Source organism: Myotis lucifugus, unplaced genomic scaffold, assembly GCF_000147115.1.
Source record: "Myotis lucifugus unplaced genomic scaffold, Myoluc2.0 scaffold_19, whole genome shotgun sequence".
Classification (NCBI taxonomy): domain Eukaryota; kingdom Metazoa; phylum Chordata; class Mammalia; order Chiroptera; family Vespertilionidae; genus Myotis; species Myotis lucifugus.
Window position 1 is genome coordinate 11,773,197 of NW_005871067.1, and position 24,023 is coordinate 11,797,219.

Consider the following 24,023-nt stretch of genomic DNA (forward strand, 5'->3'; position numbering starts at 1 on the left):
TCATTACATGCAGAATTATATGACACTTTAATTATGATTACTAATAGCTTATGTAAATATTTTTCTTAATAATTTGACCCTCCAAATCTTGAAAAACACAGAATTGCAAAATTAGGCCACCGTTCTTCATTTTTTAAACCAAATTTTTGTACAGAAGAAATACTTTCATTTTAAAATTTGTTGTATGCTATATCTAAGGAAAATTAGTAATTTTATTTTTAAATAAAAACAAATAAGATGTCAAAAAATGTAAAATACAAGTGAAGATGTGACTTTAGAGCAAGCCAAATATTATTTAGTATGGAATTTTCTCTGACATCTGTTGTTTCTATAATCTCTAAGTATGAAATTCATGTTGACCTCTTCTCCCTCCCCCAACCAGCAAACCTTCCTGCCATACATGGAAGATAGCAGTGAATGCCAGAGCGGTCAGGGAGTGCACAGTGGCACATTTCTGCTCTTGGAAAGCCCGGAGAACAGCCTGTCAATGGAGAATCACCTTTCATATCTCTTGGGAGTTTCTGATAAAGTGAGTCTATTTAATGCTACCTGAAAGTCGTAATGAGTGCTGCCTTTCCCAAGTACCCAAAATATCCAAGCACAGTGATCTTCCTACAGCCCTCAGTGGGGTTCAGGTGCCACATCTACCCATAATGAGGGTACTTGGCAAGAGAATGACTTGCTGCAGGTCCTCCACTAGCCAGTGGCAGGATGGGGATCAGACCCAAGGATGTCAGCCTTCAAACTCAGGCCTTGCCTTTCATGCTGGGATATCCCCCCTTTAGGGTAGAATTTATTAGGCTTACTACTTGAGGATCCAAGAAGTGCTGGTGGGTCTCATGAGGGAGAGTAGTCTGGAGGGTGCAGCCAAGTCAGGAATCCAGCCTCTACCTGCATTAGCTTGCTGAGTTACTGGAGAGGGACTCCTCAGCCTGACCAAGAAGTCTTCCTCTGTGAGGTAACATGTCCTTCCCCCAAGGAGCATGCTCAGTATCTAGGGAAAACACAAGTACCCTGGAAAGTACTAGATGCTCTAAAAATAAGATACCACCACTACCCTAACTATTCAGTGACGTCAAATGCCAAGAAAGATTTTTTGTACCAAACAGGAAACAAAAATTCTCTAAACAAGCCCAAATGGTGCTACACAATTTATAATAGAAATTACCTGCATTTCTTTCATAGAGGTGCCCTCTGACTAAGCTTGTTTGTACTTTTATAGCAGTCCTGGATCTTGGCTTTCCTTGTGCAAATCATCTTAGAATGAAACACTTGTCCAGGGCTCCAAAGGCACTGCCTCACAGCAGCAAGATGTGATAGACCAGAAGAATTTCATCATTAGGTAGGAGACACAACTATAAAAAGCAGACACAAGTACTATAACAATGCAGAACTGATGGCCTATCCAATAATCCCACACCTCTTCAGAGTTCCTAAAAGCTTGATGTTAGTGTTTCTTCTTTGTTATCATTCCAGTCCAGGTATTTATATTCACTACTTCATTCAGTCCTCATATAACCTCATGGTATTTTGCAGAATGTGAAGCAGTGTTCAGAGGAATACCTGCTTGCACTCCACATCAGTCACTGGCAGGGAGAAACTCCAATCCAGGTCTGGGGGTGCTAATGCCCAGGTTCTTCCTCTGCACTTGCTGCCTCCCACTAGGGCTGTGGCTCAAGACTGAGGAGGGCAGAATGGTGGTGGAAGAAGTGGAAGCTACACTAATACACTCCCAGGACCAAACTGGAAATAGAACTAAAATACAGAAAAACCATCCTGAAGACTAGCTGGAGAGAGCTCTGATAACCAAGGACAGAAAGTGGAGAGTGCATAGAGACAGGTAGAAAGTGTTGAGGCATGAAAAGGCTGGCTTGACTCCCACAGACAGCAGATGAAGTTATGGAGGAATATCTCAGCTGTGGGGAGTTCCCACTGAGAACTCTGGGTCTAAACACCAAGCTGTACTCTGTATCCCAGAACACCAGAACTAAGAAAGATGCCCACATAACATCTGGCTGTGAAAAGCAGCGGGGATGTCTGCCAAGGAGAGAAGGCTTAAAATGCAGGCATCCTCTTAAAGGGCCAATGCACAAAATTTTCTGTGCAGCCCCTCTCCTGACTCTGGCAGAGGGAGGGGAGAGAGAGAGAGAGAGCTGTGTGAGCAGAAGCCAGGGGGCTCTAGGGTAAGAGCTCAGAAAGCAGCCACCTCAGTTTCCTGTGCTGAGTCATTCCCTCATACTGCAAAGGACATCTTTCCCCTGCAGACCTTTACCATCCTGGCAGCTTTTGTCAGGGGGAAGCAATTGCCTCACCCTGTTTGAAAACCCTTTGCCTCACCCTGTGAGTTTCTGAGGCCCATTAAGAGAGTGAAATTAACAATTAGCCTGCCCCACCCTGTTGGAAACCCTCTCACCCCACCCCGTGGTTGATACCCTGAGGCTGATAAAGACTGAAAAACAATCAGACTTTAGGCAGAGGCTAGGAGTCTTTGCCTGATCTAATTTGGGGTCTGGAGCAAGGAAAATCAGAACTTGGTGCGCATCTTGGTCCTTTTCAAAGGCACCCAACCCCAGAAGAGGAAGCCACAAGGTGTGGATTGTTGATAGCTACAAACAGGGTACTCAGGGTTAGTCAGAAACAGCATCTGACACTGTCCTGCACTAGAGATTTAGAGACATAGCAGATCTACCTAATACATAGAAACAAGCCCCAAAAGGCAGCCAAAATGAAGAGACAGAAAAACAAGCCCCAAATGAAAGAACAAGAAAACTCTCCAGAAGAAGAGCTAAATAAAATGGAGATAAATTTATCAGACATAGAGTTTAGAATAGTGGTGGCAAGGATGTTCAATAGCATGAGAAAATATATAGTAATTTTGAAGAATGACATGACACTAATAAAGAACACAATGGAAGGAATACACAGCAGACGAAGGAAAGCTGAGGATCAGATCGATGAATTAGAAGACAGGGTAGAAAAATGACTCACTCAGAGAACCAAAAAGAAAAAATAATTATAAAAACAGGAGGACAGTTTAAGAGAGTTTTGGGACAACAAGAAATGTAACCATATTCATGTAATAGGAGTGCCAGAAGAAGAAATTGATCAAGGGTTAGAGAACATGTTTGAAGAAATAATGGCAGAAAACTTCCATAACCTGGTGAAGGAAAAAGTCACACAAGTCCAGGAGGCACAGAGAGTCCCAAGCAAGAAGAACCCAAACAGGCCATACCCAGACATATCATAATTAAAATGCCAAAAATTAAAGACAAAGAAATCTTAAAGGCAGCAAAAGAAAAGCAATTTGTTACCAATAAAGGAGCTCCCAAAAGGCTATCAGCTGATTTCTCATTAGAAACTCTACAGGCCAGAAGGGAGTGGCATGAAGTATTCAAGATAATGAAAGCAAGGATCTGAAACCATGATTACTATATCCAGTAAGGCTCACATTCAAATGCTGTAATGAGAAAAAGAAATATATATATATATATATCTTTTATATATCTACTAGAGGCCCGGTGCACAAAAATTTGTGCACTCAGGGGGGGAGGGGGGGTCCCTCAGCCCGGCCTGTGCCCTCTTGCAGTCTGGGACACCTCGGGAGATAACGACCTGCTGGCTTAGGCCTGCTCCCAGGTGGCAGAGGGCAGGCCCAATCCCTAGGTGCAGCCCCTGGTTGGGCTCAGAGCAGGGCTGATAGGGGAGTTGGGGCACCGCCCCCTGTCATGCACAAAGCAGGGCGGATCGAGAGGTTGCGATGCCACCCTCAGTCACGCTCAGGGTAGGGCCGATTGGGGGGTTGGGGCACCGCCCCCTGTCACACTCAAGGCAGGGTTGATGGGGAGGTTGCGGTGCCACCCCCTGTCACGCACAGAGCAGGGCCAATCAGGGGGTTTGGGCGCTGCCCCTTGTCACGCACAGAGCAGGGCCCATCAGGGGGGTTGGGGCTCCGTACCCTGTCACACACAGAGCAGGGCCCATCAGGGGGTTGGGGAGCTCCCCCGTCACGCACAGAGTAGGGCCGACAGGGGAGTTGGGGCACCGCCCCCTGTCACACACAGAGCAGGGCGGATCAGGGGGTTGGGGCACCGGTACTCTCACACTCAGGGCAGGGCCGATGGGGAGGTTATGGCTCTACCCCGTCACACACAGAGCAGGGCCCCGGGGGGGGGGGGGTTGCGGTGCCGCACCCTGTCATACACAGAGCCGCAGGGCGATCAGGGGGTTGGGGAGCTCCCTGCTATCAGGCACAGAGCAGGGCTGATCAGGGCGATCAGGGGGTTGGGGAGCTCCCTGCTATCAGGCACAGAGCAGGGCTGATCAGGGGGTTGGGGCGCCTTCCCCTGTCATGAACAGAGCAGGGCAGATAGGGGGGTTGTGGCCCCGCCCCCTGTCACACACAGAGCCGCAGGGCAATCAGGGGGTTTGGGCGCTGCCCCCTGTCACGCTGATCCCGGTGCCAGGAGGCCTCGCGGCTCTGCTGATCCCGGTGCTGGGAGGCATATTACCCTTTTACTATATAGGATAGAGGCCTGGTGCATGGGTAGGGGCTGGCTGGTTTTCCCTGAAGGGTGTCCTGGATCAGGGTGGGGGTCCCCACTGGGGTGCCTGGCCAGCCTGGATGAGGGGATGATTGCTCTTGCAGCTGGTCACACCCCCTTCAGGGTGGGGGTCCCCACTGGGGTGCCTGGCCAGTCTGGGTGAGGGGCTGAGGGCTGTTTTCAGGCTGGTGGATGACTGAAGTTCCCAACCGCTCCTTTTTTTCTTTTTTCTTTTTATTCTGGGCCAAGGCCTCTGCTGCTGAAAGCAGGTATCTGGTTTGTTTGGGTTCTATAATCGAAACACTGTATCATCTCCAGCTCTGAGATCCCGGCCAGCTGAAAGCTGGTTTCTGGGGTTTTGTTTAGCTTCTATATTTGTTACAATGTTTCAAACTGCCAGCTCAGAGGCCGGCAAGGCAGGTGGGGAACGTTGGAGTCCTCCTTCACTGAAGCAAGCAAGCCTCATGTTCGCTTCCAGCTGCCTGGCTGCCGGCTGCCATCTTGGCTGGCAGTTAATTTGCATATCGCCCTGATTAGCCAATGGGAAAGGTAGTGGAGGTATGGCTAATTACCATGTTTCTCGGGAGAAAAAATGGCAGAGGTTTAGACGAACGTGTCGGTGCTTTGTCCCGGAGCAGATAAGGGCGAGCAGCTGAAATGGGTAATATACAGCCCGAATAAGCAGAGGAGATTCAGCTGAGAGACAGTCTGCAGCCAGGAAAGACAGAGAACTCCTAGAAAATGGGGACAGTTAGAGATTGAGGCTGAAACCTCCCCCGGGGCGCCGGCTCAGCTGCAAGACCGCGCCATCTTGAGTAGCTGTTATCGGCATCCAGAGATCGGCTACTAACCCGGAGGCAACGGCTCTCAAGCAGCGCGACTACATGAACTCAGATGAGACCTGCTTCCCCCCATGGAAAGGTTAGACTTCCCCCAAAGGTGCGGTTTGCAATTCAGGTTGGAGCGAGGAACGTGTGCGCATGCGGGGTGAAATCTGTGCCCCACAAAGTCCGCGGCCTTTGAGGCCAGCGTGACCCGCAAGTGGGGAAGGGCTCCCGCAGGGCTGTTGGCAGAAGGGAACACTATAAATAAGCCCATAGTTGGACTGGATGCAAAGGGGCAGCCTCAGATTTTGCCAGCCAGCCGGCTACTTGGTGTCAGGGGCCAGAGCGCTCGCAGAGACTCGCGCAGATCTGGAAGGTGGAGCCCTGCGAGTTCGCACAGCTTCCCAGGCTCTTGTTTACACACTTCCTCTGAAATCTGTGAGTTTGATTGTTGAACCCAATGCATGGAATTAACCAGTTGGGGTCACTAGCAGAACCTGTAGGGGAAGATTGTTTTTGGGGAGCCTGGGAAACAGAGCTGGGAGTGGCGACTGGGGAACCAGCTCTGGGCGGAGCTGGTTCAGGTACAATAGAGAACTCCTGGTCAGAGAGGACTTATAGCCTTGGAGGTCAATCCAGACACACTGCCACCCAGAGGCAGAGCCACGAACTGACTCTTCTGTAAATACAGATAAAGGCAGTATGGGGAACCAATAAGGCCTGCCTTAAAATCAGGACTGTGGCTTACAACACGGAGGAACAGTGTATCAGAGGGAAATTCAACATTCTCCTGAATTCCGGGCGTGCCAAAAAGAAGAGTAGAAGATTTGAAGCACCTTCATTACTGCACATTTTTATTTTTATTTTTTAAATTATTTTTTCACCTTTTAACTAAGAAACCATTTTTTTTCTTTTTTTTCCTCTTTTCTTTTTTTTCCATCACCTGATTTTACCCTTTCAATTACTACATTTTTATTTTTAACTAGTATTACTACTGCTACCATTTTACCAATTTTTAAAGTGTCATATTATTGTCTTTATTTTATTTTGGGACTAATGTTCTCCATTCTATTTTCATCATTCCTTTAGCAACATTTTTCTCTACCTCAATATTGCCTCTGTGCTAAAACCCTCTTCCCCACTTTTTCCCTTTTGTTGTCCTGTTTCTCTTACCCTACTCCAGCTTTAGATTTTCCCTATTCTTTTTACCCCTTGTCAAAATTTCACCCTACTTATATATCCTATGTCCAATCCCCTGCTCTAAATCCTTATACACCTTTCCCTTATCTTTCTTCACTATCCAAATTTTTTTTCTTCTTCTTCTTTTCTCTCTCTATTGTTTTATTGTTGTTTGCTTGATTGTCGAGTATATTGGGGTTTTTTTTAGGATTGTTTGTGAGGTTATTCTACTTATTCTTTTTATTTTTCTGCCCCCCCCCCCCGGTTATTTCTGTGCTTCTGTTTTCCCTTGCGTCGCTTGATATTATTGGTTGTTTGTAGTTTGTATTCATCTCTAGGAATCTGTTGCTGTAATTTGTTGGGATTAGTGGCGGTTCAATAGGAGTTTTCTCCTCATATAAATAGTCTCTTCCCCTCTTCTTCTTCATTCTCTTTTTTCTCATACTTTTTTTCTTCTTCTTTTTTCCCCTCCCTTTTTCCAATTTCATTTTTGCACTCCTTTTTTTTTCTTTCTTTCTTTTTTCTATTCTATCTTTTTCTCTTCTTTCTTCCTTATCTCCTAACTCTCTTAGCTTGGGTGGCCACCTTTATTTGGGGTTAGGAATATCGTAAATACATTCGTGTTCAGTGCCTGGTACGTGCCTTGTTGTGTTGTATTTTGTGCCTTTAAATCAACGCAGCAGATTCAAGCAACAACGGCCTCCTGATCACTACACGCTCTGTCTGGGGAAGAGTTACTGTGTGTGAAGCCTCCCTCCACCAGCCAGAAGAGCCACCACAGCTGTGAACAGCACCCACCAGAGGCCCTGCTACCAACAGAGGAGCAGCTGCTACCACAACCGCCCAAGGAGCAACCACAGCCCGAGCAGCCACTGCCACCCAGAGAGCAGCCACTGAACGACTCAACAACTAGATATGTCAGTGAGATCAAACATGGGTAGACAAAGAAACCCCCAAAGGAAAGAAAAGGAGGACTCGCCAGAAAAGCAGCTAAGTGAGAGAGAGGCATGCAACATGACGGAAAAAGAATTCAGAATAAGGGTCCTAGAGTGCATACACCAGACGGAGGAAAAAATCAATACCATATACAAGAAGCTAGAAGAAACAGATGAAAAAATCAACAACTTAAGTAAGTCCCAAGAAGAAATGAAGAGCGATATAGCTGCAATAAAAAACACCATTGAAAGTATCAACAGTAGACTAGGAGAAGCGGAGGACCGAATTAGTGAATTAGAAGACAAGAAAGCAAAACACACCCAAACTGTACTGCAATTGGAGAAAAAAATTAAAAGACAGGAGGAGAGCCTAAGGGAGCTATGGGACAACATAAAACGAAACAACATATGAATAATAGGGGTGCCAGAACAACAGAAAGATGAACAAGGATTAGAAAACCTATTCGAATAAATAATATCAGAAAACTTCCCTGAGGTGGGGAAGAAAAAAGTCACACAAACCCAGAGAGTCCCAAACAAGGTGAACCCGAAAAGACCCACACCAAGACACATCATAATTACCATGGCAAATGTTCAGGACAAAGAGAGAATCTTACAGGCTGCAAGAGAGAGACGGAAAGTTACATACAAGGGATCTCCCATTAGATTATCAAATGATTTCTCAACAGAAACATATCAGGCCAGAAAACAATGGACAGAAATTTACAAAGTGATGCAAAGCAAAGGACTGAATCCAAGAATACTCTATCCAGCAAGGCTATCATTCAAAATTGAAGGGGAAATAAGAACCTTCACAGACAAAAAAGGCTAAGGGAGTTTATCACCACCAAGCCAGCCATGCAAGAAATGCTAAAGGGACTGGTGTAAAAACAAGAAATAAAAAGCTCAGAAAGAAAACAGCCACACACAAAAAAAGAAATGGCTACAAACAAGTACCTTTCAATAATAACTTTAAACGTAAACGGACTAAATGCTCCAACCAAAACACATCGAGTTGCTGAATGGATAAAAAAACATGACCCATACATCTGCTGTCTACAAGAGACCCACCTCATTAGAAGGGATTCACACAGACTGAAAGTGAAGGGATGGAAAAATATCTTTCAGGCAAATGGAAAGGAAAAGAAAGCTGGGGTAGCAATACTTATATTGGACAATATACATCTCAAAGTGAAGGCCATAACAAGAGATAAGGAAGGCCACTTCATAATACTAAAGGGATCAATACAACAAGAAGATATAACCCTGGTAAACATATATGCACCCAATGCAGGAGCACCCAAATTCATAAAAAAACTCCTGGAAGATATCAAAGGAGAGATCGACAACAATACAATCATAGTAGGGGACTTTAATACACCACTGACATCACTGGATAAGTCCTCTAGACAAACAATCAGCAAAGAAACAGCAATCCTAAATGACTCACTAGATCAGATGGACTTAATTGACATCTTCAGAATACTTCACCCCAAAGCCATGGAATATACATTCCTCTCAGGTGCTCATGGGACATATTCAAAAATAGACCACATATTGGGTCACAAGCAAAGTCTCCACAAATTCAAGAAGATTGAAATCATAAAAAGCATCTTCTCAGACCACAAGGGCATAATATTAGAAATAAACTACAATAAAAACAACCCAAAATACTCAAACACTTGGAAGCTGAATAGCATGTTATTAAATATTGATTGGGTTACCAATGACATCAAAGAAGAAATTAAAAACATCCTGGACACTAATGACAATGAAAAAACAACAATCCAAAACCTCTGGGACACAATGAAAGCAGTCCTGAGAGGGAAGTTTATAGCTCTGCAGGCCTATCTCAAAAAACAAGAAAAAAATGGTAGTAAATCATCTAACTCTTCAACTCAAAGAATTAGAAAGAGAGCAACAAGAAAAGCCCAGAGTGAGCAGAAGGAAGGAGATAATAAAGATTAGAGCAGAAATAAATGACATAGAGACCAAAAAAACAATACAGAAAATCAATGAAACCAAGAGCTGGTTCTTTGAAAGGATAAACAAGATTGACAAACCTCTAGCCAGGCTCACCAAGAAGCAATGAGAGAGGACCCAAATAAACCAAATCAGAAACAATAGAGGCGAAATAACAACAGACCCCACAGAAATACAAATGATTGTTAAACAATACTACGGACAACTCTACTCCAACAAACTAGACAACCTATAGGAAATGGACATATTCCTAGAAAAATACAACCTTCCAAAACTCAATCAGGAAGATTCTAAAAATCTCAACAGGCCAATAACTATGGAAGAAATTGAAGCAGTCATCAAAAAGCTTCCAGCAAACAGAAGCCCAGGACCAGACGGCTTCTCAGGGGAGTTTTACCAAACTTTCAAAGAAGAACTAAAACCTATCCTCCTCAGACTACTACAAAAAATTCAAGAGGAAGGAACACTTCCAAGCTCATTCTATGAAGCCAGCATCACCCTAATACCAAAACCAGGGAAAGACAACACAATGAAAGAGAATTACAGGCCAATATCCCTCATGAACATAGATGCCAAAATCCTCAACAAAATCTTAGCAAATCGGATCCAGCAGTACATCAGAAAGATCATACACCATGACCAAGTAGGATTTATCCCAGGGATTCAAGGATGGTACAACATCTGTAAATCAATAAACGTGATACATCACATAAACAAATTGAAAGAAAAAAACCACATGGTCATATCAATTGATGCAGAAAAAGCATTTGACAAAATCCAACACCCATTTTTGATAAAAACTCTCAGCAAGGTGGGAATAGAAGGATCATACCTCAACATAATAAAAGCCATATATGACAGGCCCACAGCCAACATCATACTCAATGGACAAAAACTAACACCATTACCCCTAAGAACAGGAACAAGACAGGGATACCCACTCTCACCACTCCTGTTCAACATAGTCCTGGAATTATTAGCCATTTCAATCAGACAAGAAGAAGAAATAAAAGGCATCCAAATTGGAAAAGAGGAAGTAAAACTGTCCTTATTTGCAGACGACATGATATTATACATACAAAACCCTAGAGACTCCATCAAAAAACTACTAGACTTAATACATGAATTTGGCAATGTAGCAGGATACAAAATTAACCCCAAGAAATCTGAGGCATTTCTATACACCAATAGTGAACTTTCAGAAAGAGAGATTATAAAAACAATCCCATTTACCATCGCACCAAAAAAATTAAGCTACCTAGGAATAAACTTAACTAAAGAGGTAAAACACCTCTACTCAGAAAACTACAGGACTTTGAAAAAAGAGATAGAGGAAGACATAAAGAGATGGAAGAACATACCATGTTCTTGGATTGGTAGAATCAACATCATCAAAATGTCCATACTACCCAAAGCAATCTATAAATTCAACGCACTTCCCATTAAAATACCAATGGCCTACTTCAAAGATCTAGAACGAACTCTCCAAAAATTCATCTGGAATAAAAAAAGACCCGAATAGCTGCAGCGATCCTGAAAAAGAAGAACAAAGTAGGTGGGATCTCAATGCCAGATATCAAGCTGTATTACAAAGCCACTGTTCTCAAAACTGCCTGGTACTGGCACAAGAACAGACATATAGATCAATGGAATAGAATAGAGATTCCAGAAATCGGCCCGAACCAATATGCTCAATTAATATTTGACAAAGGAGGCAAGAACATACAATGGAGCCAAGATAGTCTCTTCAATAAATGGTGTTGGGAAAATTGGACAGATACATGCAAAAATATGAAACTAGACCACCAACTTACACCATACACAAAAATAAACTCAAAATGGATAAAGGACTTAAACATAAGACGGAGAACCATAAAAATACTAGAGTAATCCACAGGCAGCGAAATTGCAGACATATGCCGAAGGAATTTCTTCACTGATACTGCTCCTAGGGCAATGGAAACTAAAGAGAAAATAAACAAATGGACTACATCAAAATAAAAAGCTTATGCACAGCAAAGGAAACCATCAACAAAACAGCAAGAAAGCCCACTGCATGGGAGAACATATTTGCTAATGTTATCACCGATAAGGGTTTAATCTCCAACATTTACAGGGAACTCATACAACCTAACAAAAGGAAGATAAACAATCCAATCAAAAAATGGGCAACAGACCTAAATAGACACTTTTCAAAAGAGGACACACAGAAGGCCGAAAGACATATGAAAACATGCTCAAAGTCACTAATCATCCGAGAAATGCAAATCAAAACGACAATGCAGTATCATCTCTCACCTTTCAGAATGGCTATCATCAACAAATCAACAAACAACAAGTGTTGAAGAGGATGTAGAGAATAAGGAACCCTTTTGCACTGCTGGTGGGAATGCAGACTGGTACAGCCACTGTGGAGAACAGTATGGAGTTTCCTCAAAAAACTAAAAATGGAACTCCCATTTGACCCAGTGATCCCACTTCTAGGAATGTATCCCAAGAAGCTAGAAACACCAATCAGAAAGGATATATGCATCCCTATGTTCATAGCAGCACAATTCACCATAGCTAAGATTTGGAAACAGCCTAGGTGCCCATCAGCAGATGAATGGATTAGAAAACTGTTGTACATTTACACAATGGAATACTACACTGTGGTAAAAAAGAAGGAATTCTTTCCCATTTGCAACAGCATGGATGGAACTGGAGAGCATTATGCTAAGTGAAATAAGCCAGTCAGAGAAAGATAAACTTCACATGATCTCACTCATTTGTGGAATATAGAGACAACATAGACTGATGAACAGGGACAGATCCAGAAACAGAGAAGCAGTGATCAGACTATCAATCCCCATAGGGAAAGTAGGGGAGAGTGAGGGTAAGGGGGAGAGATCAACCAAAGGACTTGTATGCATACATATATATAAGCCAAACCAATGGAAATGGACAACAGAGGGATGAGAGCATGAGTCGGGGGAGGGGGGTTTAGGGGTTAATGGGGGGGATGAGGACACATTTGTAATGCCTTAACCAATAAAGAAATTAAAGATTAAAAAAAGAAAAAAACCCATTTTCTCAGAGAAACTCTGAGATGTGTGCATAATCTGGTATTGTTTATACCAGCCACAATACAGGAAACAACCCACTGTTCTCCAGAACTACAATGGATATGTAAAATTTGAAATATTCATAAAATGCAAGACTGCATCAGAGAGAATGAGTCAATCACAACTACATGAGCACTTGAATAAAAAAATCCAGTCAGAGAACAAAAGCTATTTATATAAGATCAAACCATGCAAAATTTAACAGAAATAAATGATTAAACAAAGAGAAATGTGTGATTTATAAAAAGTTGGGAATATTGGACATTTATCTAAAAGAGATAGAAGGGAAAAGGATTGCAGTAGGGTATACAGAAGGTTGAATTCTAAGCTTCTGGTATTTCTCTTATTATGAAGTGGCCTTCCTTATCTCTTGTTATGGCCTTCACTTTGAGGTCTATTTTGTCAGATATAAGTATTGCTACCCCCCAGCTTTTATTTTTTTTCATTTCCATTTGCCTGAAAGATATTTTTCCATCTCTTCACTTTCAGTCTGTGTGAGTCCCTTGTTCTGAGGTGGGTCTCTTGTAGACAGCATATATGGGTCATGTCTTTTTATCCATTCAGCCACTCGATGTCTTTTGATTGGAGCATTTAGTCCATTTACGTTTAAAGTTATTATTGAAAGGTACCTGTTTGTAGTCATTTCTATTTTTGTGCCTGTGTTCTTTCTTACCTTTTTATTTCTTCTTTTTACAGAGTTCCCTTTAGCATTTCTTGCATTGCTGGCTTGGTAGTGATAAACTCCCTTAGCCTTTTTTTGTCTGTGAAGCTCCTGATTTCCCCTTCAATTTTGATTGATAGTCTTGCTGGATAGAGTATTCTTGGATTCAGTCCTTTGTTTTGCAACACTTTGTATACCTCCTTCCATTCCCTTCTAGCTTGATGTGTCTCTTTTGAGAAATCATTTGATAATCTGATGGGGATCCTTTGTAGGTAACTCTCTGTCTCTCTCTTGCAGCCTTTAAGATTCTCTCTTTGTCGTGAAGATTTGCCATTGTAATTATGATGTGTCTTGGTGTGGGTCTTTTGGGGTTTATCTTGCTTGGGACTCTCTGTACTTGTATAACTTTTTTCTTCCCCATATCTAGGAAGTTTTCTGTCATTATTTCTTCAAATAGATTTTCTAATCCTTGCTGCTCTTCTTGTCCTTCTGGGAGCCCTATTATGTGTTTGTTACTTCGTTTCATGTTGTCCCAAAACTCCCTTAGGCTCTCCTCCTGCTTTTTAATTTTTTTCTCCAGTTGCTGTTCAGATTGAGCTTGTTTCTCTACCTTATCTTCTAACTCACTAATGTGGTTCTCTGCTTCCATGGTGTTTTTGATTGTAGCTATATCACTTTTCATTTCTTCTTGATTCTTGCATAGGTTGTTGATTTTCTCATCCATCTGGTGAATGAATTGTACAACCATTACTCTGAATTCTTTTTCTGTCATGTTGCATGCTTCAATTTCACTAATTTATTTTCTTGGCGACTCCTCATTTTCTTTCCTCTGGGGATTGTGTTGTCTCCCCATTTTGACTATCACCAGAAGATTCAAATGTCGAGTTGCGTGGGCCTGGGCCTTGTGCAGTGGGAGCTTCACACCACCCTAGTGTCACTGAAGAGCTCAGACACTAAGATGTGTGACTGTCGTGGGTTGGTGGGAACCAGGCTCGCCCAGAGGCAGCATTACCAGCTCTCATTGTGGCCTCATGTGTGCACCTCGAATCAGGGACCCCACCTGCACCACGCTGAAACTGAGACCTCACCTGGCATGTGTTGAAAACCAGAGCCCCCTAGTATGTGCCAGGAGTCAGAGTTCCCCAAGAATCCAGTATCTCAGCCTCGCGCTGAGATTCAGGGTCCCTGTGTGCCCATGCACCAAGAATTGGAGTCACTGACTCTTAGTGTGAATGCACTGGGGATCAGGGATCCCAGGCACACGTGACAAGAAACAGAGTCAAGTCACTGGTGCTTAGAGTTGCCTCCGGCATGGAGAATCGGGGTCCCAGTCAGCTTGGGGGACTTCAATGAGCGCTTGCCCATAATCAAAGTCAGGTGGCACTACCGCCCTGCATGGGCTTCGGGTTTGATCACCCAGTTGCCTTGCGGGGAACAAATTCCCAGTGTCTAAGCACTCCTAGGCTCAAGTTCCTGCAGAGGTGCTGCGGGGAACAGATTCCCAGTGTCTGCAAATTCTCAGGCTCAAATTCCTGCAGTTGCACACGCAGTGCGAGGGGCGGGTCTATCAGTTACTATGGCGCTGCCTGTGAGCCTGCAGGGAGGGGGATGGGCTCTGTTACTCACAGAAATCTGCCACAGGGATGTCTGGATTCTTGGTGTCTGTGGGTCTATAGCTGTGGTCACAGGTCTCTGTCCCCAGTGGCTGCAGGGTCCTAGTTTGAGTCTGAGAATGGTCAGATGATCAATGCTCTCCCTGTGGAGATCTGAGATATTTGTTCCTGACAGTTCTTCAAGTTCTGCCATTGACCCAATGCATACTATCTCCTCGAAGTCCTCGCTGACCCACAGCGGGATGGGGGTGCCCCAGTATCTGTTTCTGGAAATTGCCCAGTCACATGCATCTTTCAGCCAATTTCCAAATCGCTTTTCTCTTACAAACACTGGGACCCAGTAACAAAGGTCATTGTTCCTCATCAGCTGGCCCACCATGTGCTCAACCTGCACAAACCAGCTGGGCACCGCTTTATAAATGAGGAGAGTATCTGACCTCCAGCAGAAAGGGTAGCTATGAGTGAAGGTGCTGGCAACAAGAAGTCGGCCTTGTTCCTTCAGGGTCCTGATATTTTTGTCAGCATCCTTCACATATTGTCCCATGAAATCTGTCACTTCTGCTGTGAAACAGGTTGAAGCATCCACAGGGCATACAGGGACAGAATCTTTCTGAATGATGTTGAAGTCCACACAGACCCGATAGTTATCAGCACCAAAGTAAGGAGCTTGATGTACAACCCCAGTGCCTTCTTCCTCCCTCACATAGTTGTCAACAAGCACTGTAAAAGTGCCATTCTCTTTATACTTCACAAAATAGTCAAACAGGGGCCTGTATTTCTTGCCTTGGAGAGACGCACCTGAAAATCTTTCAAGGATCTCATAGTCACTCTCCAATTTATAGAGGGCCGGTAATCTGGCTTCCATTAAAATGAATGATTTTCCTCTGACAACATCTTTAATCTTTATATACTGCATATCTGGATTAACACAGAGGGTAAGGTTACTAGGCAGAGTCTTAGCAACCAAAGATATGTTGTCATCTTCCTCCAAAGGAAAGGTAACAAATATTGAAGGATCTTGAACATCCTTATAATTCTGGTGAGATTCGAAGTTGGAAAGTGGAGTGTTGCATGCAGTGGAAAAGGGCATGACTTTCATACCTCTATAAACAAGGCCTTTATCATAAAGTTGTTTGCAGATCCACCAGACAGATACCGTTAATTCTGGATAGAGTGTTTTATAGTCATTATCAAAATCAATCCATCGGTCAAGCCTGGTAACAGTAGACTTCCACTCAGTAGAATATCTCATCACAATTGCTCAGTACTGATTGTTATACTCCACAATCCCCATTCTGGCTACATCCTCTGGTCCTCTGATTCCTAGTATCTTATCTATTTCATATTTCATAGGTAAGCCATGACAATCCCACCCAAATCTTCTGTCAACAAGAAACCCACTCTGGTGAGCATATCTTTAATTGTCCCTGCAAGTATATGTCCATAGTGAGGCAGTCCAGTTGCAAAAGGAGGCCCATCATAGAAAGTAAATTTTGGCCTATGCTTTGACTGCTTTAGGCATTCTTGAAAACAATTACATTTGGACCAGAACTGCAAGATTTTCTCTTCTTCAGCAGAAAAATGGATGTTTTCTGGAACTTATTGAACCATTTTGTTGCTGAGGGCCCTGCCCGGAGCCTGGGAAGAACCCTTCTGCACATTTTTTAAAATTGGAGTGTTTGTCTTCCTTTTGTTGAGTTGTATGAGTACTTTATATATTTGGGATATTAACCTCTTATTAGATGTATTATTGGCAAATATTTTCTCCCATACAGAGGGTTCCCTTTTCATTTTGATGGTGTTTTTTTTTTTTGTTTTTTTTTTTTTTGTTTTTTTTTGTTTTTTTTGCTGTGCAGAAGCTTTTCATTTTTATGTAATCCCATTTGTTTATTTTCTCCTTAGTTTCTTTTGCGGTAGGAGATATACCTGCAAACATATTGCTATGTGAGATGTCTGAGATTTTACTGCTTATGTTCTCCTCTAAGATTTTTATGGTTTCATGCCTTATAATTAAGTCTTTTATCCACCTTGAGTTTATTCTTGTGTATGGTATAAGTTGGTGGTCTAGTTTCATTTTTTTGCATGTGTTTGTCCAGTATTTTCAGCACACTTTGTTGAAGAGACTGTCTTTATTCCATTGTATGTTCTTGCCTCCTTTGTCAAATATTAATTGACTGTAAATAGTGTGGGTCAACTTCTGGGATCTCTGTTCTGATCCATTGTTCTATATGCCTGTTCTTGTGTCAGTAGCAAGCTGATTTGGTTATAATGGCTTCCTAGTATAGTTTGATATCCATTATTGTGATCCCTCCTACTTTGTTCTATTTTCTCAAGATTGCTGCAGTTATTTGGGGTCTTTTATGGTTCCATGTAAATTTTTGAAGTATTTGTTCTAGCTCTGTGAAGTATGCCATTGGTATTTTAAAAGGGATTGCATTGAATCTGTAGATTGCTTTGGGTAGTATAGATATTTTAATGATATTAATTTTTCCAATACATGAACATCATATACACTTCAATTTGTTTGTGTCTTTCTCTATTTCTTTTTCCAATGTCCTATTGTTTTTCAAGCACAGGTCTTTTACCTCCTTGGTTAAGTTTATTCCTAGGTATCTTACATTTTTGTTGCAATGGTAAATGTGGTTGCTTCTTTAGTTTTCTTCCTGAGAGTTCATTATTGGTGTATAAAAATGCTATCTATTTGTGAATGCTGATTTTGTATCCTGATACCTTGCCAAATTTATCAATTCTAGTAGTTTCCTGGTGGGATAATTAGGGTTTCCTATGTACAAAATCATGTATCACATATCATGTTATCTGCAAATAATGACAATTTTATTTCCCCCTTCCTAATTTGGATGCCTTTTATCTCTTCTTCTTGTCTGATTGCTGTGGCTAGCACTTCCAGTACTATGTTGAATAAGAGTGGTGAAAGAAGACATCCTTGTCTTAATCCTGCTCTGAAGGGAAACTATTTCAGTTTTTGCCCATTGAGTATTATATTGGTTGTAGGGGTGTCATATACTGCCTTCATTATGTTGAGGTATGATCCCTCTATTTCCATTTCACTGAGATTTTTTTTAAATAAAAAAGGGTGCTGGATTTTGTTGAATGCTTTTTCTGCATATATTGATTTGATCATGTGGTTTTTATCTTTCAATTTGTTTATGTGATCTATCACATTTATTGATTTACAAATATTGTACCAGCCTTGCATTCCCAGAATAAATCCCACTTGATTATGGTATATGACCTTTTTAATATATTGCTTGATTTATTTTGTTGAGGATTTTAGCATCTGTGTTTATCAGGGATATTGGCCTGTAATTTTCTTTCTTTCTAATGTCTTTATCTGGTTTTGGAATTAGGATAATGCTGGCTTTGTAAAAAGAGTTAGGCAGTGTTTCTTCCTCTTGAATTTTTTGGAATAGTTTGAGGAGGATAGGTGTTAGTTCTTCTTTGAATGTTTGATAAAATTCACTTGTTAAAACTATCTGGTCCAGGACTTTTGTTTGCTGGAAGTTTTTAAATTACTGCTTCAATTTCATCAGTTTTTATTGGCCCACTCAGGTTTTCTGATTCTTCCTGATTGAGTTTTGGAAGATTGTATGATTCTAGAAATTTGTCCATTTCCTCCAGGTTGTCCAGTTAGTTGGCACATCATTGTTCATAGTATTTGCTTATAATACTTTGTATTTCTGTGGTGTTCGTTGTTAGATCACCACTTTCATTTCTGATTTTGTTTATTTGGGTCCTCTCTATTTGTTTCTTGATGAGTCTGGCCAGGGGTTCATCTATCTTGTTTATCTATTCAAAGAACCAGCTCTTGACTTTATGGAACTTTTATACTTTTTTTTTAGTCTATATCTCATTTATTTCCACTCTAATCTTTATTATCTCCTCTCTTCTACATCCTCTGGGTTTTTCTTGCTATTCTCTTTCTAATTCATTTAGTCGTAGGGTTAGATAGTTTATTAATCCTTTTTCTTGTTTCTTGAGGTAGGCAGGCCTGTAATGCTATGAACTTCCCTCTCAGGACTGCTTTCACCGTGTCCCATAGGTTTTGGGTGGTTGTGTGTTCATTTTCATTTATTTCCTGGAAGTTTTTTATTTCTTGCTTGATCTCATTGCTAGGCCATTTATTTTTTTTAATAACATGCTATTTAGCTTCCATGTATTTGAGAGTTTTTGAGATTTTTTTTATTGTAGTTGATTTCTAAGTTCATGCCATTGTGATCCAAGAAGATGCTTTATATTATATCAATCTTCCTGTATTTGTATAGACTTGTTTTATGCCCTAATATGTGGTCTATCTTTGAGAATGTTCCATGTGCACTTGAGAAGAATGTATATTCTCTTGCTTTGGGGTGAAATGTTCTGTAAATATCAGTTAGAGCCATCTGATCTAATGTGTCATTTAAGGTCTCTGTTTCCTTGTTAATTTTTTGTCTGGAAGATCTATCCAGTGATGTCAATGGGGTGTTAAATCCCCCCACTATGACTGTATTGCTGTCAATATCTCCCTTAATGTCCATCAAGAATTGTTGAATGTACTTGGGTGCTCCTATATTGGGTGCATATATGTTTAAAGGGGTATATTTTCTTGTTAAATTATTTCCTTTAGTAATATCAAGTGACCTTCTTTGTCTCCTGTTATGGTCTTTGTTTTGAAGTCTATTTTGTCTTATGTGAGTATTGCTACTCCAGCCTTTTTTTCCTTTCCATTTGCATGGAATATATTTTTCCCTTCCTTCTCTCTTAGTCTGTGTGTATCTTTTGTTCTTAGGTGGGTCTCTTGTAGACAGCATATATATGGGTCATGTTTTCTTATCCATTCAGCCACTCTATGTCTTTTGACTGGAGCATTTAGTCCAATTATATTTAAGGTTATTATTTATGGGTATTTATTTATTGAAATTTTAATTTTCTTTATGCCTATGATCCTCTCTCTCTCTCTCTCTCTCTCTCTCTCTCTCTTTCTCTTTTTCTTATTAAAGCAGTCCCTTTAACATTTCTTGCATTGCTGGTTTGGTGATAATATAGTCCTTTAACCTTTTTTTTGTTTGGAAAGCTTTTTACTTCACTTTCAATTTTAAATGCTAGCCTCACTGTATACAGTAGTCTTGGATTTAGGTCCTTGCTTTTTATTAATTTGACTAGTAGCCCGGTGCACGAAATTCGTGCACTGGGGTGGGGGGGGGGGAGAAGGGGCCCCTCAGTCTGGTCTTCACCCTCTCCAATCTGAGACCCCTCAGGGAATGTCCAACTACCTGTTTGTGCCCACACTTTTAACAGATAACAGCTCCATTAATTATATCAATCTTCTATTGTTGTTCCTTTCTTATGCTTAAAACCATTGGAATTAGTAGGTATTTAAAGTGTGTATACATTTTGGGGGGACACCCTGTATATCTCTAGTCAGTGGTGGAAGAAACCAACAGCAGATTTGGAACCCCCAGACAGGGAACCTTGCTCATTCCCCACATGTCTCCCCACTTCACTTTCCACCTTCGTGGGCAGCAGGAGAATCAATGTTTTCTCTCATTAATTCGGAAAAGCACGTCCTGTCACCCGTTGCCCGGCAGGAGTGAGCTAGGCCCCAAGCAAGCGAGGCTCAGTCAGGGCAGCCTTCACTCATGGGTGCTGGCACCCAAAGTGCACATTCCTCCTCTACAGTCGCCCCGACTATCCCACTGTTTCACTGAGAGGACGGAATTCCTCTCTGCCTCTGGGCTCTTGATCTTGAACGCTGACCGAAGGCACCTCAGAGAGGGCCGCCCACGCCCACCAGGTGTGTCTGTCTGCACCTGCTCCTGCCTCAGCACCTGCATTAACTCCCCAGAGGTGATCTCGTAGCTGCACTGGCCTCCGTGGGAACAGGGCATCACCACTCCGCCCTCTCACTGTCATCTCACAGGCGCCCACTCTCAGCACCCAGAACACCCAGACAATCTCCAAAGGACGTGAGCACATCAGAGGGGATGTGTGCACATCCTGTGGGGGTGTTAGGCATGCCGGGGTGATGGAAGTGCGGTGGAGAGGCGGGGGGAACTTGTGCATGCCTTGGTTTGCAACTGTTGCAGGCGTAGGAGGGTGACAGTGTGCTGGGGGATGTTCGCACGCCAGGGGGGTATGTGCACACCGGAGGCCTCTGGCTTTGCAGATCCGCAAACCCCCGTGGTGCGGCCAGGAGGACGTCAGTCTGGCCCGCCACGGTGGCTGTCCCTGCGATCCTGCACCTTCTGGGCCAGGAGGCGGATCTTGCGCAGTCACTCCTGGGTGCTGATGGCTGCCTCCCCGCCGTGAAGGGTCACGGATCCGAGTCCCGGGACCGTGCACAGCCTCAAGCACTGCCCCCCGCCCGGCAGGGTCACAGATCCGTGTCTTGGTCCCATGGACAGCCTCAAGCACTGCCCCCCACCCGGCAGGGTCACAGATCCGTGTCTTGGTCCCATGGACAGCCTCAAGCACTGACCCTCACCCGGCAGGGTCACAGATTTGGGTCCCGGACTGCAGACAGCCTCCCGTGCTGCCCCCCTGCCCACCAGGTCACGGATCCGGGTCCCGGGACCACGGACAGCCTCAAGCACTGCCCCCCGCCCGGCAGGGTCACAGATCCGAGTCCCAGACTGCAGACAGCCTTCCGAGGTGCCCCCCGCCCGGCAGGGTCACAGATCCAGGTCCTGGGACCGCAGACAGCCTCAAGCACTGCCGCCCCACTCTTGAGGACATGGATTCAGGTCCCAGACTGCGGACAGCCTCAAGCACTGCCCCCCGCCCGGCAGGGTCATGGATCTGGGTCTCGGGACAGTGGACAGCCTCAAGCGCTGCCCCCCGCCTGGCAGGGTCACAGATCTGGGTCCTGGGACCGCGGACAGCCTCAAGCACTGCCGCCCCACCCGCAAGGACATGGATCCAGGTCCCAGACCACGGACAGCCTCAAGCACTGCCCCCCACCTGGCAGGGTCACAGATCCAGGTCCCAGACTGCAGACAGCCTCAAGCACTGACCCCCGCCTGGCAGGGTCACAGATCCAGGTCCCAGACAGCAGACAGCCTTGCCTGCTGCCGCCTGCCTTCAGTATGCAAATTAGCTGCCATCTTGTTGCTTCAGGGTGGGGTCCCCACTGGGGTGCCTGGCCAGTCTGGGTGAGTGGCTGAGGGCTGTTTTCAGGCTGGCAGGTGACTGAAGCTCCAAACCTCTCCTTTTTTTCTTTTTTTTTTATTGTGGCATTTATTTACTTTCTATACCTGTCACTGGAGCTGAGAGCCGGCTTTCTCTCTGAGGCTCGGCTGCTGAAAGCAGGTTTCTGGCCTTTGTTTACCTTCTTTATTTGAAACTTCGTTGCGACTCCAGCTCTGAGACCCCGGCTGACTGAAAACAGGTTACTGGGGTTTTGTTTAGCTTCTATATTTGTTACAGTGTTTCAAACTGCAAGCTCAGAGGCCGGCAGCAGCAGGCGGGGAACGTTGGAGTCCTCTGTCACTGAAGCAAGCAAGCCTCCTGTTAGCTTTAAGCTTCCTGGCTGCCGGCCGCCATCTTGGCTGGCAGTTAATTTGCATATCTCCCTGATTAGCCAATGGGAAGGGTAGTGGCCATACGGCTCATTACCATGTTTCTCTTTTATTAGATAGGATTATTTCATGTAACTCCCTTCTCGCCTGACGTGCTTCTATTAAGAAATCAGCTGACATTTTAATGGGAACTCCTTTGTAGGTATTTTCTGTCTCCTGCTGCCTTTAAGATTCATCTTTAACATTTGCCCTCTTGATTATGATGTGTATAGGTGTGAGTCTCTTTGGGATCATCTTGATTGGGACTCTCTGTGCCTCCTGAACTTGTGTGACATTTTCCTTCACTGGGTTGGGGAAGTTTTCTGTCATTATTTTTTAAAACAGGTTCTTTGTTCCTTGCTCACTCTCTTCCCCTTCTGGTATTCCTATAATATAGATATTGTTACTTTCATGTTGTCCCAGAGCTCCTTTAAGATATTTAATTATTTTTTTTCTATTTTCTGCTCTAATTGGGTACTTACCTTTACCTCGTCTTTCAAAGTACTGATTCAATCCTCTGTTTCGTCCAGTCTACTTTTAATAACTTCCAGAGCATTCTTAATGTTAAATATATCATTCTTCCTTTCTGCCTGGTTCTTGTTCATGGCCTCTATATCCCTTTTCATGCTGTTGTAATTTGCACTAAGTTTCTTAAACATCTTTATAACCATTGCTTTGAACTCTATGTCTGATAGGTTGCTTGCCTCCATCATATTTAGTTCTTTTTCTGGAGATTTCTTCTTTTCTCTCATTTTGGGATTGTTTCTTTGTTTCTCCATTTTAGCTGTCTCTGCATTTGCTTCTATGAATTTGATAAACTGCTATGCCTCCCAGTCTTTTGGGATGGTCTTATGTGGAAAGTATCTTGAAGGGTCCAGTGGTATAGTCTCTTTGTTCAATTGAGCTGAATGCTCTAGGAATGCCCCTTGTGTGTGTTGTTTGGGCTCTTCTGCTGTAATTGGGACTTGATTATTGATGTCCAGTTCGTGAGAGGATTCTCCCTTCCAACTTGCTGCCAGTGAGGTTCAACCCCAATGTTATCACACCAGGTGTTATACAGATGCTATGGGTCTGCTATTTGTGGAGCTCACTGGATTTTGCTCTGATGTTGTTAAAGCTGGTCCCTTGGTGTGTCTATCCTGGGTCGCCTGGGAGATTCTTTAGTGCAGGTGAGTATGAATCACTGTCCCTTTCTGGCCCTGGGCAATCTAACTGAGATCTGTTAGGTTGAATCCCCTAGTGGTCCGGGACTCTTTAGCCCAGAGACTATTTCTGCCTTGAGTCTCACACCTTGATTGTCCCTGTTCTGAGCTATACTCCCTTCTCTCATGGAGCTGGTCCTGCAAATGTCAGCTGCAGGCACTTGGTGTCCCACTGGTCTTTGCCTCACTGAGCAATTCAGGATGGTGTCTGCAGAGGGGAGCTAAACTGCTGTTTCTGACTAATTAGATTAGGCAAAGAGTAAAAGCCCCCAGAGACATGCCTCTGTCTGCAGACTGATTGGATTCAGTCTGGAGAAGCCTCAAGCAATCGTCTACAGGTGGGCTGAGAGGTTCAATTGCTTCTGCTTGGAGGCTAATTGTTACTCTCAGTCTCTTAATGGGCCTCAGAAACTCCACTGGTTGGGGCA

The 24,023-nt window shown here is 43.4% G+C and overlaps 1 pseudogene; it reads right to left on the reverse strand.

Annotated features, from left to right (window-relative positions):
• Positions 1 to 5,666: 5,666 nt before the first annotated feature.
• Positions 5,667 to 16,457, reverse strand: LOC102430486 (annotated as a pseudogene).
• Between the last annotated feature and the right edge of the window lie 7,566 nt (positions 16,458 to 24,023).